This window comes from Bidens hawaiensis, unplaced genomic scaffold (assembly GCF_021521415.1).
Source record: "Bidens hawaiensis isolate Kalapana, Puna unplaced genomic scaffold, B.hawaiensis_p1.1 tig00056737_1, whole genome shotgun sequence".
Classification (NCBI taxonomy): domain Eukaryota; kingdom Viridiplantae; phylum Streptophyta; class Magnoliopsida; order Asterales; family Asteraceae; genus Bidens; species Bidens hawaiensis.
The window spans coordinates 8,635-22,158 of NW_027500211.1; positions in this window are offsets into that span (position 1 = coordinate 8,635).

The following is a 13,524-nucleotide window of genomic DNA, read 5'->3' on the forward strand; positions in this document are numbered from 1 at the left end:
AAAAGAAACGGAAAGGGTCGAGACAGGGTGAATCGGGCGGAATGGCTCGAAAGAGTTTGTGGTATTAAGGTTAACCGGGGCGGTTTAACGAACCCCGCGGGGAGGGGGGCTAAGGAGGAATTATATGGCCCCGGTTCAGGGTGTTAACAGTCGGTTCAGACCGGCTATTTCGGATAAAGCCTCCCCGTTGGTCCCATAGGAACGACAGCCGGGACAGCAAACTTTTAAGTCCCGGCCATAATACATCAACATTGTTCCTCATTTCCACGAGATGACTTCGGAGGACCCGTATTCTCACTTGACCGATTTTTCGGCTATTTGCGGGTCTAGTGGTGATGGTGCGTTTGATCAGGATGAGGTCCGGTTGCGATTATTCCAGTTTTCCCTAAAAGACAAAGCAAAACTCTGGTTTAATTCGCTGCCGATGCACAGTATCAGAAATTGGGCCGAGATGCAGCAGGTTTTTCTAAACAAGTTTTATTCACATGCGAAGACTAGCGAGGCCCGTTTGGAAATACGCAACTTTTCACAGTTATCTGGCGAATTACTCCATGAAGCCTTTACCAGGTATAAAGATACGCTCAGAAAATGCCCACATCACCAAATCAAACTGTGGGAACTGGTAATGTGTTTCATTGATGGTTTGACATATGAGGACCAAAAGCATCTTAAGGCCTCGTGTAATGATCAGTTGCTGAATCAGCCTGAGGAGGATGATTGAGATTTTTTGTAGTTTATGTGTGAAGACTCGAAATCAGAAGCAACAGCTGAGAGACGAAGACGTGGTAATTCCAGGTCAGTTAAGTCAGTCACGAGTGAAGCTGAAAGAAATGCTGAGTTAGAACGTGAACTGGCTGGGTATAGAAAGGGTAAGAAGAAAGAAGTCGGGAAAGTTGGTGTTAAATTCCCGGTGTGTTAAGATTGTGGTGAACTCGGGCATAAGTCAGAAAGTTGCCCCGAGTTTTATGATGACGAGGAGGATGATATTGAGGAGGTTAACTATACTTACGGGGATTCCATAGGCCAAGGGTTCAATTCATACACATATCACCCCGGCCTGAGGAATCACCCGAACTTTCGTTACGGGAACGCGTCTTCTCAGTTGAACCCGAACTTTCAGGGAACGAGCCAGGACAGGTCGCAGGGTAATTACCGCCAGGGCGGTTATCAGGAGCAGGGTTCGTACAGTCAGAATAGGGGGTACAACAGAGACAGTAACTAGGGTGGAAACTCTTAGGGTAATCAGGACAAAGAGAAAGGGTCCTCGGTAAATTCAGATGAGTAGTTGCATTCAAAGTTGGATGCATTGTTGAAAGTCATGACTGATCATAAAGCCTAAACTAAGAAGCATTCGAGTTGCGAGATAAATCTTCAGAGATGATGTTGAAGCAGATTGGTCAGCTCGCTGCAGATGTTGCAAAGTTACAGAAGAATACGGGCCAACTCCCGAGCGACACCATAATAAACCCGAACCACTACAGTTCAGTTAGAAAACGCACGTCATTCAGGTAAGTATTTTACGTAGTGGTAAAAAGTATGATAATAAAGTTGGGGTTCCACCACCATTGGTTGAGGGGGTGGTGGAAGAGATTTATGAAAATCTCGTCAGTGATGATGTAACACCCCGGCTAAAGCCGAAAACGCCAGGATGTGACGTACAGATTGCCCAAAACACACGTGACACTATTAAGTGACAATAATATCATTAATTCATTCAAATCCCAAGTACACAAGTTGTTCAATAAAACAAATACAAGAGAAAGCAATAAAGCCCATGTCTTATTTATTTATTATTGAAATAACCTATCTTCTAGTGACTTCGTCCATTTCATCCTCTAATGAAAGTACCTGTAGCATATATATAAAATAATGTCAACTAAATTAATAGTTAGTGATTTCACACAGTTTAAATACTACATAAAAACCATACAATTCCCTGAAAACTTGTGAAAAACACATAAGGGTTCTTTACAATAGAATCAATGGTCCATGAGTGTAAAGAATAAATGAAGGTCTTTTCCAGTTGGGATTGTGCACCAACGTACTCAGATCGGAGTCCCTTTTCCACTAGAAACAATGGTCCTGAGTGCAATGGGGGCGTATAATCGTACTTATTGAAGAAATCCATGCACGTAATATTTGAGCAAGTAGCAAATAAGCACACAAGTCCATGATGCGAATTGTAGTTTGTAAATAATAAATAATCGAAATTAAATCTTTAATAGGATATATATGCTACCCCCAAAATAGTTGAAAAGTAGTAAAAAGGGGGTGTGAGAAACTCACATTGAAGTTGAAGACAAACTTGAAATAAAATCGAAAGTGCGTAACTGAAACCAAAGCAATTGAACGTCACGAACTAAAATAATAAAAACAAAAGAATTACTAACTAACTTTATGGAAAATAAAGGGTTGGTTTTAAGGTACATGCATTATTATTTATATATACTTTTACCCATTTTAAAGTATTTTTAATAATTAAGTCTAACGGATTTTAATAAGTTATAATATTACTTATAAGGTGAATATTGATTATAATAATATTTACGGAAATTTAGCGTTGTCAGTATTGTTTGTATAAGCGTTTGTCGGTTTAGGATTTATTATATATATTATTTATATAATTATTCTACAAATTTTAACGAGTGTTGCTGGGTTTGTAAAAGTTGATTCTTGAACGAAATTGCTAACGGAAGTTAAAACATCTTTTATTTAACTATAAAAATAATTTTATTTATTTTTGTATGATTTATAAATATGTATTTGATTTAATATAACAAATAAATTAGTTTTTAAAAATATAAACTGCATCTGCTGTGACCCGGGTTCGAACCCGGGTCTCCACAACCATACCAAGCAGACACAACCACTGGACCAAACAGCTTTTAGTGTTAAAGATGCAAAACAATTGATTATAAACAGAAACCCAATCTTCATCTTCTTCACATAAACCCTAGGCTTTCAATTCTCCAGATTCATTCCATGTTTGATTGATTTAGGTTAGGGGTTTTGTTTGCCGGGTTAAATCGAATCATACCCATGTAACAATTACCTTAGATGGTGTCGGAAAGTGGGTGTGAACGACGAGTTGGCCAGAACCAAGTTTATAAGAACGATTTGGTGATATTAAGAGGTTTGTTAGTGTGGTATTATGTTTGTAGCACGTTTAGAAGAAGATTAGGATGTTATTTATAGTCGTAATTTGTCCGTTGGATGATTAATTTAAGTTGTTGAGATTTTAATATTATTCCGACGGTTTGGTGTGTGAATACAAACGTTGGAGGTGTTAATACGCGTAATGAGGCTTCATTAATCATTAAGATGATGCTGCAACGAGTTTATAACATTAAAATGGGATTAAAAATGGCGTTTTGAGTTGTTTTAATGGTTGCCGGAGTTAATCCTCGATGTCACCGGCGGTGTACCGGAAAAAACGAAAAGGGGAAGGGTGTGGACGGCTGGGTAGGGTTAATAATAATATTGATATACATCTATTTATACATCTCGAATCCCTTGTAAAGTTATGTTTATTTAATGTTTGAGTTTGTTTTAGTTCGAGTTTTGTTTATCTTTTATTATTTAAGGTTTTGAGTCAAGTATTTAATACGTATCATGTTTTAACTCTTTTGGTTTCTTGCATGTTAAAGCTTTAATTATTTCTATCTTTTCATGCAAAGTTTATGCTCGTTTTGCTCGTCAACGGTTACATGATTATTCTACTTAGTGTTTTGATTTGTTTGCATGTAGATGGTGGCTTGAAAGTTAAGGGAAAGAAGGTCTAGAAGCTTCTCATCGTTACTTGGAGTTCAATGAAGAAATCTATCAAGATCTAATATGAATAATCAATAAATAATAATAAAAAAATCCGGAAATTCCCGCCTAGAGGGCGCCGCGCCGCGCTAAGGCAAGGGCCATGGCGGCCACCGGGCGCCTAGGCCTTCTGGTCAGCCCGTTTTTGCAAGTTCAAGCCCGATTTCTTGATATATAAACATCTTTATACCCTAGCCGATGGGGTGACTGATTGCAGCCGATTTTGAGAGGGTTTCCAAGGTTTTCAAGTTGTTTTTGGAGGCTAGGAAGAGAGGAGATCATAGAGCTTTCATACAATTGTTCAAGGATCGATTAAGAAGGGTTATCTCGTTCTTTATCTTTGTTCTTGTTCATTATCTTTCATGATGTTTCTCTTTGTTTTTAATACTTTTTTAGGATTGTTTTTAATAATGATTCTAGGCTAGACACCATGTCTACCTAGGTTTGATGAACTTGTTTGATTCATGATTCTTGATTTGGACTATTGATTTGATTATGGTTTCGTTATATTAATAGTAAAAGACTTGATTTTGCTTTCATGATGCGTATGAGTATTTGTTATCTTGATTGATTATTAACTATTGCTTCACATAGATCTTTTATCACTTGATTGTGTTCTTTAGATTTAGGGTTTATGTTTAATCATTACTTGGTGTTTTGATTATTGTGATTGAATGGGCCCATTAGATCATAGAAATTAGTTGATTGTTGGTTAGGGTTTTGAATGTTCTGCTAAATTCCAATAGCTGTAAGGTGAGGAGTTGTTCATGTGTCTTGGTCAATTGCATGCTAGGATAGATAGTGACAATATTCTTGCTCAGTGTGTTGATCCTTGTTCATGATGTCGTGTTTAGCCTATCAAGGTATCTAGGGTTTAGTGTTTCGTGAGATTACTTGCTTTAGATACTATTAATTAACCATATTTAATAACCGTGAGGAAATCAATATAACTGATTGCTTAATAATCTAATATTTATTCTTTAGGATTTTTACTTGATGCGATTGAGGGTCCTTTAGGGTTTGTTAGATGTATACGTTTAGAAATCAGTTTCCATATCATGTTATTTGTCCATTGCTTGATGATTGTTGATACATGGGATTCTTACCTAGGTAGATTCCTTCTCTGATTGGTTTCGATCTCGTGATTAATTGCTTGTTTTCTCGTTTACTTGTTTATTTGCTTTCTTAGTTTAAAAATCCCCCTTTAAACATTAGTAATAAATAGTCGTGTTGTAAGTCGAGTCTAATTAGTTAATTAATGTAATTTATAGAGTCCTGTTGGTTCGATATTCCGGACTTACTTAGCTTTAGTATAATTGACCGGTTCACTTGACGGTGTTTTGTGTAGTTGAGTCTTAAATCTAGTTTTTATTACTTGTTTAGTTTAGTTAATATTTAATTGACTGTTTCTAGCACATCAAGTTTTTGGCGCCGTTGTCGGGGACTCTTGGCAGTTGCGTTATTTAGTTTTATTTGGACTTATTTGCTATATACGTGCTATTTGTTTTATTTTCGTTTGAGTCGTAGGAGTCTAATTAAATTTTATTTTAATTTAGTTTTAGTTTTTCTTTTTAGTCTACTCACTTAGTCCATTGCGTCCTTAAGGTTTATGCCACATCTTCGTTCGCAAGGACCATCTTCGAAAGCTACTTCTTCACAAAAAAAGTCACCGCACAGTTCACCACCAGAAAGTCCGAGAAATCAAGATCAAATGGCCGACGACAGAACAATTGCTGCTCAAGCATTCGATGGCTTAACCGGAAACCAGTCATGCATCGTCGTTCCCGCAATCAACAATCCCAACTCATGGCATATTCCATCATACATCATGAACAACATCGTTCAAACTAATCAATTCACGGGGCGTGATGACGAGGATGCACCGGCTCACATTAATCGACTTTATCGCGTTCTTAAAACTTTTAATTTACAAGGTGCTACCGAAGATGCTATTTTCTTACATCTGTTTCCGTTTTTACTTGCAGGGAAAGCAGCTACTTGGCTTGACACGCAACCACCTGAAACGTTCACCACTTGGGAAGCACTGCGTTCTGCATTTATTAAGAGATACTTCCCACCGGCTAAAGCGGCTATTCTTCGCGATCAGATTCACCCATTTCACATGGAACCGGGGAAGCAATATTGTCATGCTTGGGAGCGTTTTCAGAGCTTGTTGTCTCGATGCTCACAAAATGGTCTCACACCATGGGCTCTCGTTGAAAAATTTTACAATGGGTTAAACTACGAAACCCAAGTTCGGTTCGACACGGCCGTGGGAGGAAGTTTACTAGCTAGGAAGAATGTCGCCAAATGTAACGAGATGTTTGAGAGCTTCGCTCAATCGGACCTTGCCAAAGAGCCACATCGCGGGAATTCCACTCCCGTCAGCAGTACATCCTCATCCGCTCGAGGTGTACACCAGGTTAATCTGGATACTAGTGTGGCTGCTGCTTTGGAATCACTAACTAGAGAGGTTAATGAGCTGAAGGCTAAGGTGGACAGGTGTGAGTTTTGTAGGGGTGGACATGGTACGTTGGAGTGCCCGGTGATGAATCAACAGGTCGATTTTTTTGCCGGTCAGAATAGGTTTCCCAACGCCTACAATAACTACAGTCAGAGTTGGAACAACTACAAGAACCCGAATCAGAATAATGCTAATTGGCGTTCGTCGGGTGCACCACCCGGGTTTCAAAATTCTTATAATCAAGGACAAGGTCAGTATTATAATAATAACACCGATGGTACTAATATTCAAAATAATATGCAGGATTCGAACGGTGGACTTGGGCGTTTGGAAGAGATGATGAAGCTAATTTTGGCGAGAGATCAAGTTACACAGAAATAGTTAGCCGACCACGATTTGCTCTTCAAGAGTCAACAATCTTCTATTCTCGATATTCAAAGGACGGTTGGTGATATTGCTCGTCGTTTAGAAGAAAGGCCCCCAGGTCAGTTTTCGGGTATCCCTCAAACTAATGCGGCTGCTCAATTGAACGCCATCTCCACTCGTAGTGGTAGGGTTTTAGGTCCGGAGGTAGTTAGTAGAGAAATTAGGGAATATGGGGACGATGAGTTGATAGATGAGGAGATAGAGGTAGAGGCTCCAGGTAAGTTACATAGTACAACACCAATCATAGAGCCGCAAGTTAAGAAAAACACCGATAAGAAGTTGGTTGGAGCCCGGCCACCATCACACACCATTGACCTAGCCTATGTGCCGTATCTCGCTCGTCTAAAGAATCAAAAGTATACGAAAGATTACGGGCATTTTCTTAATATATTTAGCCAATTGAATGTTAATCTCCCGTTTGTCGAAGTTCTCCAGCATATGCCTAAGTTCATCAAATTTTTGAAAGACCTTCTTAAAAGAAAGGATAAGTTGGAGGAGCTTTCGACTGTGCCCCTAAATGGAGAGTGTTCTGCAGTAGTTCTTAATAAAGTTCCAAAGAAATTACCCGACCCCGGTGTTTTTACCATTCCATGCCTTTTCGGAAGTGACACGACATGTCAAGCATTGGCTGATCTAGGAGCTAGTATAAACCTCATGCCATATTCTTTATATGAAAAGCTAGACCTAGGAGAGCTCACCCCTACTCGTATGACGTTGTGTTTAGCTGATCGTAAGGTTAAGTATCCGAGAGGTGTCATAGAGAATTTGCTCGTTAAGGTAGATAATTTGGTTTTCCCCGCTGATTTTGTTGTTTTAGATATGGAAGCCGATGAGAGAGTTCCAATCATTTTAGGTCGTCCGTTTTTACGTACTACTAGGGCGGTCATTGACGTGTTTGAAGGTAAGATTACTCTTAGAGCCGGTGATGATAGTGCCACTTATTTGACTAAGTCCATGAGACATCTGAGTGGTCAAGACGGTCTCATTGATCCATGTCACCCAGTTTACTCGATAGAATCATTTATCTCAGGCATGGATCTTAGTCTTGACGGTTCCCATTCTGTAAGTTTAAGTGTGGAGAATGAGCGAGCGGTTTCGAGCTCTCGGGAAATGGTGAAGCATGTGGGATAAAAAGGTGGTGGTAAGCGAAAGTTTGAGAAAGTTCGTGAAGTTAGAAAAAAGAAGACAAAGGTTGACGAATGGTCGGATCGTGATTCGGAATATTTGAGGGCATTGGAGTTCTACCGAGGTGGAGGAAGCTCCACTAGGTCCACCACGTGATTAGCATAGCATGGGTTCTTGAGTGAAAACTCAAGTGTAGAGTTTGTAGATTTTTCTTTATTTTAATTTCTACTTTCTTAGTTTCATTGAGTCCTCGAGTCGCTAACGTAGTCTTTTGTAGTTCTTCTTTGTTTTGGTGTTTTTGAGTTTTGCTAGGTAAAAGAGAGACTGTATGAGCTAGAGAAAAGATCCCCCAAGGAAGAATTTAATGAAAAAGACAAGTGTGGGGATGGAGCAGCCGAGCCGTATACTTTTTATTTATTTATTTGCTGCTAATTATTCATGATTTATTTTTTGGTTGGTGAAATACTTTAATTGCATAATATCTATCGTTATGATAAGATACATTTTTAGATATGTTTGTTTGTTTTTGTTTGGCTGCTTGAGTTCGTGTGAGAGAGGAGTTACTATTTGTTGAACATGTTCGTAGTTAGAAGGCATTCATGGAAGAAGACCTTAGCATCATGTTCCCTTCGCATTTTACCAGCTAAGTCTTTTCCATTATCTAGCATATTAACTTTTTATTTTGTTTTTATAATTTAATTTTATTTTATTTTTGTTTTAAGTTGTCCTTATCCTTGCATTGAGGACAATGCAAAATTTAAGTGTGGGGATAGGATACCTGAGTCGTAGTTTAAATCGAGTTTAAATTTAAAAAAAAAATGAAAAATGTTTTAAAAATGTCCCTTGAATACAGTTTTTTGCGTTAAAGTGGGGGATGATGATATTTATCGGAAATCGGTTTTTCAAACTACTAATAATATGAGATAAATAAAAGAAAGTGCCCTTAACTTGGGATGTATCGGTAGGCTCAGCCTTGAAAATGAAAGGCTAATTTGATAAAATGGTTAAAAACGGAAATCTTTTGTGGGTAAAGCGTTTTGTCCGTGGAAAATAAGTAATGAAAGGTCAGGCCATACTCAAGCCTCAATTATTGGTATGAAAAGTGGAAATATTATGAATTTTTAAATCTGAATACGTTATCATATGATGCTTGGGTAGGTTTAACGTTAGAGTATGCCGTGTAGCCTGTGATATAAACTTAAAACTGCTAGTTTAGTGTTTTACACCTCATTGGCTTATGGTTTTATAACCTTAATTCTTGTATTGATGGGATGCTTCGGGTCCGGAGACCATGGGTCTGTATGCAATCTATTAATCTGGGTATTCACAATTTCTAAGTGGGGTTGCGGATATTTAAAATAAAACCAAAAAGAGCAAACCCTTATAAGTCTTTAAACATGATCACAAAAGTACAAAAATACAAATACACTACAGACTTGATCATCCATGATGTTAGCCATGTGGGGTCCCCTTGCTCGCGTCTCATTACCATTAAGAAACGGACCACAAGGGACACGCTACATGTAAGCCCTACAGATGAAATTTTGCATGCTCACCTATGGTGATGGGTTCGGGGTATTGCTTGATAACGGGGGTATGTAATGCTGTGGGGAGTACTAGCTATTAATTAATTGAACCTTAATAATATCTAATGGCTTCTTGGTAGAATTTGATGCTTAAGCTTAGGTGGATAAACAATACCCTTGATCGTCCTAACTATTCATGAAAAAATAAAGCAACAAAAGTTTTTAATTCTGCTAATTTTGAGGTTTAAGTCAAGTTGGGGTGGTCTGGTCCGGTAAAAGCTGAAAATAAGCGGGTCTTAATTGTGTAAACCACTGAGTACTAATTGTCGGATCTTATTTGTCCCGGTCAAGATTAAGGCATGGGTTTAAGTGGACAACAATATCGGTGATCGCAGTTTCTGCGTTCTTTTAAGATTTAAAAAATTAACCTATATGTTTTTAAGACTGTATTTTCCGATTCTGATCCAATTGCATCAGACTTTTTCAGGGACGAAAAAAGAGTAAGTGTGGGGATATTTGATATACATCTATTTATACATCTCGAATCCCTTGTAAAGTTATGTTTATTTAATGTTTGAGTTTGTTTTAGTTCGAGTTTTGTTTATCTTTTATTATTTAAGGTTTTGAGTCAAGTATTTAATACGTATCATGTTTTAACTCTTTTGGTTTCTTGCATGTTAAAGCTTTAATTATTTCTATCTTTTCATGCAAAGTTTATGCTCGTTTTGCTCGTCAACGGTTACATGATTATTCTACTTAGTGTTTTGATTTGTTTGCATGTAGATGGTGGCTTGAAAGTTAAGGGAAAGAAGGTCTAGAAGCTTCTCATCGTTACTTGGAGTTCAATGAAGAAATCTATCAAGATCTAATATGAATAATCAATAAATAATAAAAAAAATCCGGAAATTCCCGCCTAGAAGGCGCCGCGCCGCGCTAAGGCAAGGGCCATGGCGGCCACCGGGCGCCTAGGCCTTCTGGTCAGCCCGTTTTTGCAAGTTCAAGCCCGATTTCTTGATATATAAACATCTTTATACCCTAGCCGATGGGGTGACTGATTGCAGCCGATTTTGAGAGGGTTTCCAAGGTTTTCAAGTTGCTTTTGGAGGCTAGGAAGAGAGGAGATCATAGAGCTTTCATACAATTGTTCAAGGATCGATTAAGAAGGGTTATCTCGTTCTTTATCTTTGTTCTTGTTCATTATCTTTCATGATGTTTCTCTTTGTTTTTAATACTTTTTTAGGATTGTTTTTAATAAGGATTCTAGGCTAGACACCATTTCTACCTAGGTTTGATGAACATGTTTGATGCATGATTCTTGATTTGGACTATTGATTTGATTATAGTTTCGTTATATTAATAGTAAAATACTTGATTTTGCTTTCATGATGCGTATGAGTATTTGTTATCTTGATTGATTATTAACTATTGCTTCACATAGAACTTTTATCACTTGATTGTGTTCTTTAGATTTAGGGTTTATGTTTAATCATTACTTGGTGTTTTGATTATTGTGATTGAATGGGCCCATTAGATCATAGAAGTAAGTTGATTGTTGGTTAGGGTTTTGAATGTTCTGCTAAATTCCAATAGCTGTAAGGTGAGGAGTTGTTCATGTGTCTTGGTCAATTGCATGCTAGGATAAATAGTGACAATATTCTTGCTCAGTGTGTTGATCCTTGTTCATGATGTCGTGTTTAGCCTATCAAGGTATCTAGGGTTTAGTGTTTCGTGAGATTACTTGCTTTAGATACTATTAATTAACCATATTTAATAACCGTGAGGAAATCAATATAACTGATTGCTTAATAATCTAATATTCATTCTTTAGGATTTTACTTGATGCGATTGAGGGTCCTTTAGGGTTTGTTAGATGAATACGTTTAGAAATCAGTTTCCATATCATGTTATTTTTCCATTGCTTGATTATTGTTGATACATGGGATTCTTACCTAGGTAGATTCCTTCTTTGATTGGTTTCGATCTCGTGATTAATTGCTTGTTTTCTCGTTTACTTGTTTATTTGCTTTCTTCGATTAATCTTAGTTTAAAAATAGCCCTTTAAACATTAGTAATAAATAGTTGTGTCGTAAGTCGAGTCTAATTAGTTAATTAATGTAATTTATAGAGTCCTGTTGGTTCGATATTCCGGACTTACTTAGCTTTAGTACAATTGACCGGTTCACATGCCGGTGTTTTGTGTAGTTGAGTCTTAAGTCTAGTTTTAATTACTTGTTTAGTTTAGTTAATATTTAATTGACTGTTTCTAGCACATCAAATATTATATTATAATTTTAAATCCTAATTTACACTTTAAGCCCTCTAACTTCTTAAATACATAAAAACTGATTTTAAAATTTATTTACTTCTTAACCTTTGAATTTTATAAACGTATATAACTTATTCAAACTTGATATATTTTATTATCTTGGGATTGTTTAACATTTATACCCGATAGATTTAAACTTTGATTATTTGATAGAATTTTATAGCTCGGAGATTTGTCATTTGAACTAAACGAAAAGAAAAATGAACGAATAATTACTATAAATCGTCGTACTTTGATTTACATTTATATTAATACATATAAAAACCGAAAAATTAAATTGGGTCGGGTTTTCTTGTTTGAAAGGTAACGAATGTTACAGATGACGAGCCGGAACTGGCTAAATTAAATGAACCTAATCAAAGTGAAACTAAAATTAACAAACCAGTTCCGAAGGATGACACCAACAATTCTAAGGACAAGGAGAAGGTGAAAACCATCCCCTATCCTGATGCCTTGTTGGCGCCATCGAAGGCAAAGATGGCATCAAAAAGGGGCCCACAATAAAAGGAAATGTGGGAAACTTTTAAAAAGGTTAAAATCAATATACCCCTTTTAGATGCCATAAAACAAATTACCGCCTATGCTAAGTACTTGAAGGAATTGTGCACACAAAAAAGGAGTCATAAGATTCCTAAACAGATTGACTTTACCGACAATGTGAGTGCAATTCTTTCGGGTTCGCTTCCACTGAAGCTACAAGATCCGGGAACGCCCATTATACCCATTCAAGTGGGTGATTTTAAAATGACTCGGGCGCTTTTAGATCTTGGAGCTAGCATCAGTATTCTTTCGGGAAGTCTATTCGATCAGTATGACTTTGGGCCGCTTCGGGCAGCTGCCACCACAGTTGTCCTTGCTGACCAGACACCGAAACTTCCCCGAGGAATACTGACTGATGTTATTGTTAAGGTGGAAGACTTTTATTTTCCAGTTGACTTTTTGGTCCTCGATTACGTTTCGGGTGAAAAGACCAAACAGCCTACAATATCCTCAGTAGACCATTTTTGGCTACCGCAAACGCCAATATTAATTGCAGAAATGGTACTGTGGACATGGCATTTGGTAACAGTAAGCTGAGGATTAATGTTTTCACACGTGGAGGTAATTCTCTGGTCGATAACGAGTGCATCATGACTGATTTCATTGACGAGTGCATCCCGCTTTACGATTCTGTCGTCAGCATGGATGGCACAACGGAGACGTGTTTTTTGTTTGACATGTTACAGGTGGAAACAGACAGGATGCTGGAAGAGGAGGAAAAACAAATGGAGATCACAGCTGTGCGATGAGACCGTCCACCATGGTCAGTTCAGGTGGAACCACATCCCGAGAAGATCGATACTGGGTTGAAACAGTCAATGCTGGAATCACCGAAAGTCGAGCTGAAAGAGCCCCCAAAGCATTTAAAATATGCTTTTCTTGACAAGAATAATATGTTGCCTGTTATTATAGCTTCTAACTTATATTTTGAACAGGAAATTGCTTTGATGGCGGTGCTGGTTGTAAACAAGGAAGCAATCGGGTGGACGATAGCGGATTTGAAGGGAATCAGTCCTTCGATCGTGATGCACAAGATTTTAACATACCCAACTGTCAAACCCGCACACGATGCTCAGCGGATACTGAATCCGAACATGAGAATAGTGGTGAAGAAAGAAGTGCTGAAGTGGTTGGATGCTGGCATTATCTTTGCCATATCAGACAGCACGTGGGTGAGCCCGACACAGACTGTACCGAAAAAGGCGGGCATCCAAGTCGTCAAGGACGACTCAGGTAATGAGGTCGCCACCCGGCCAGTAACCGGGTGGCGCATTTGTAATGATTATCGAAAACTAAACGCGGAAACA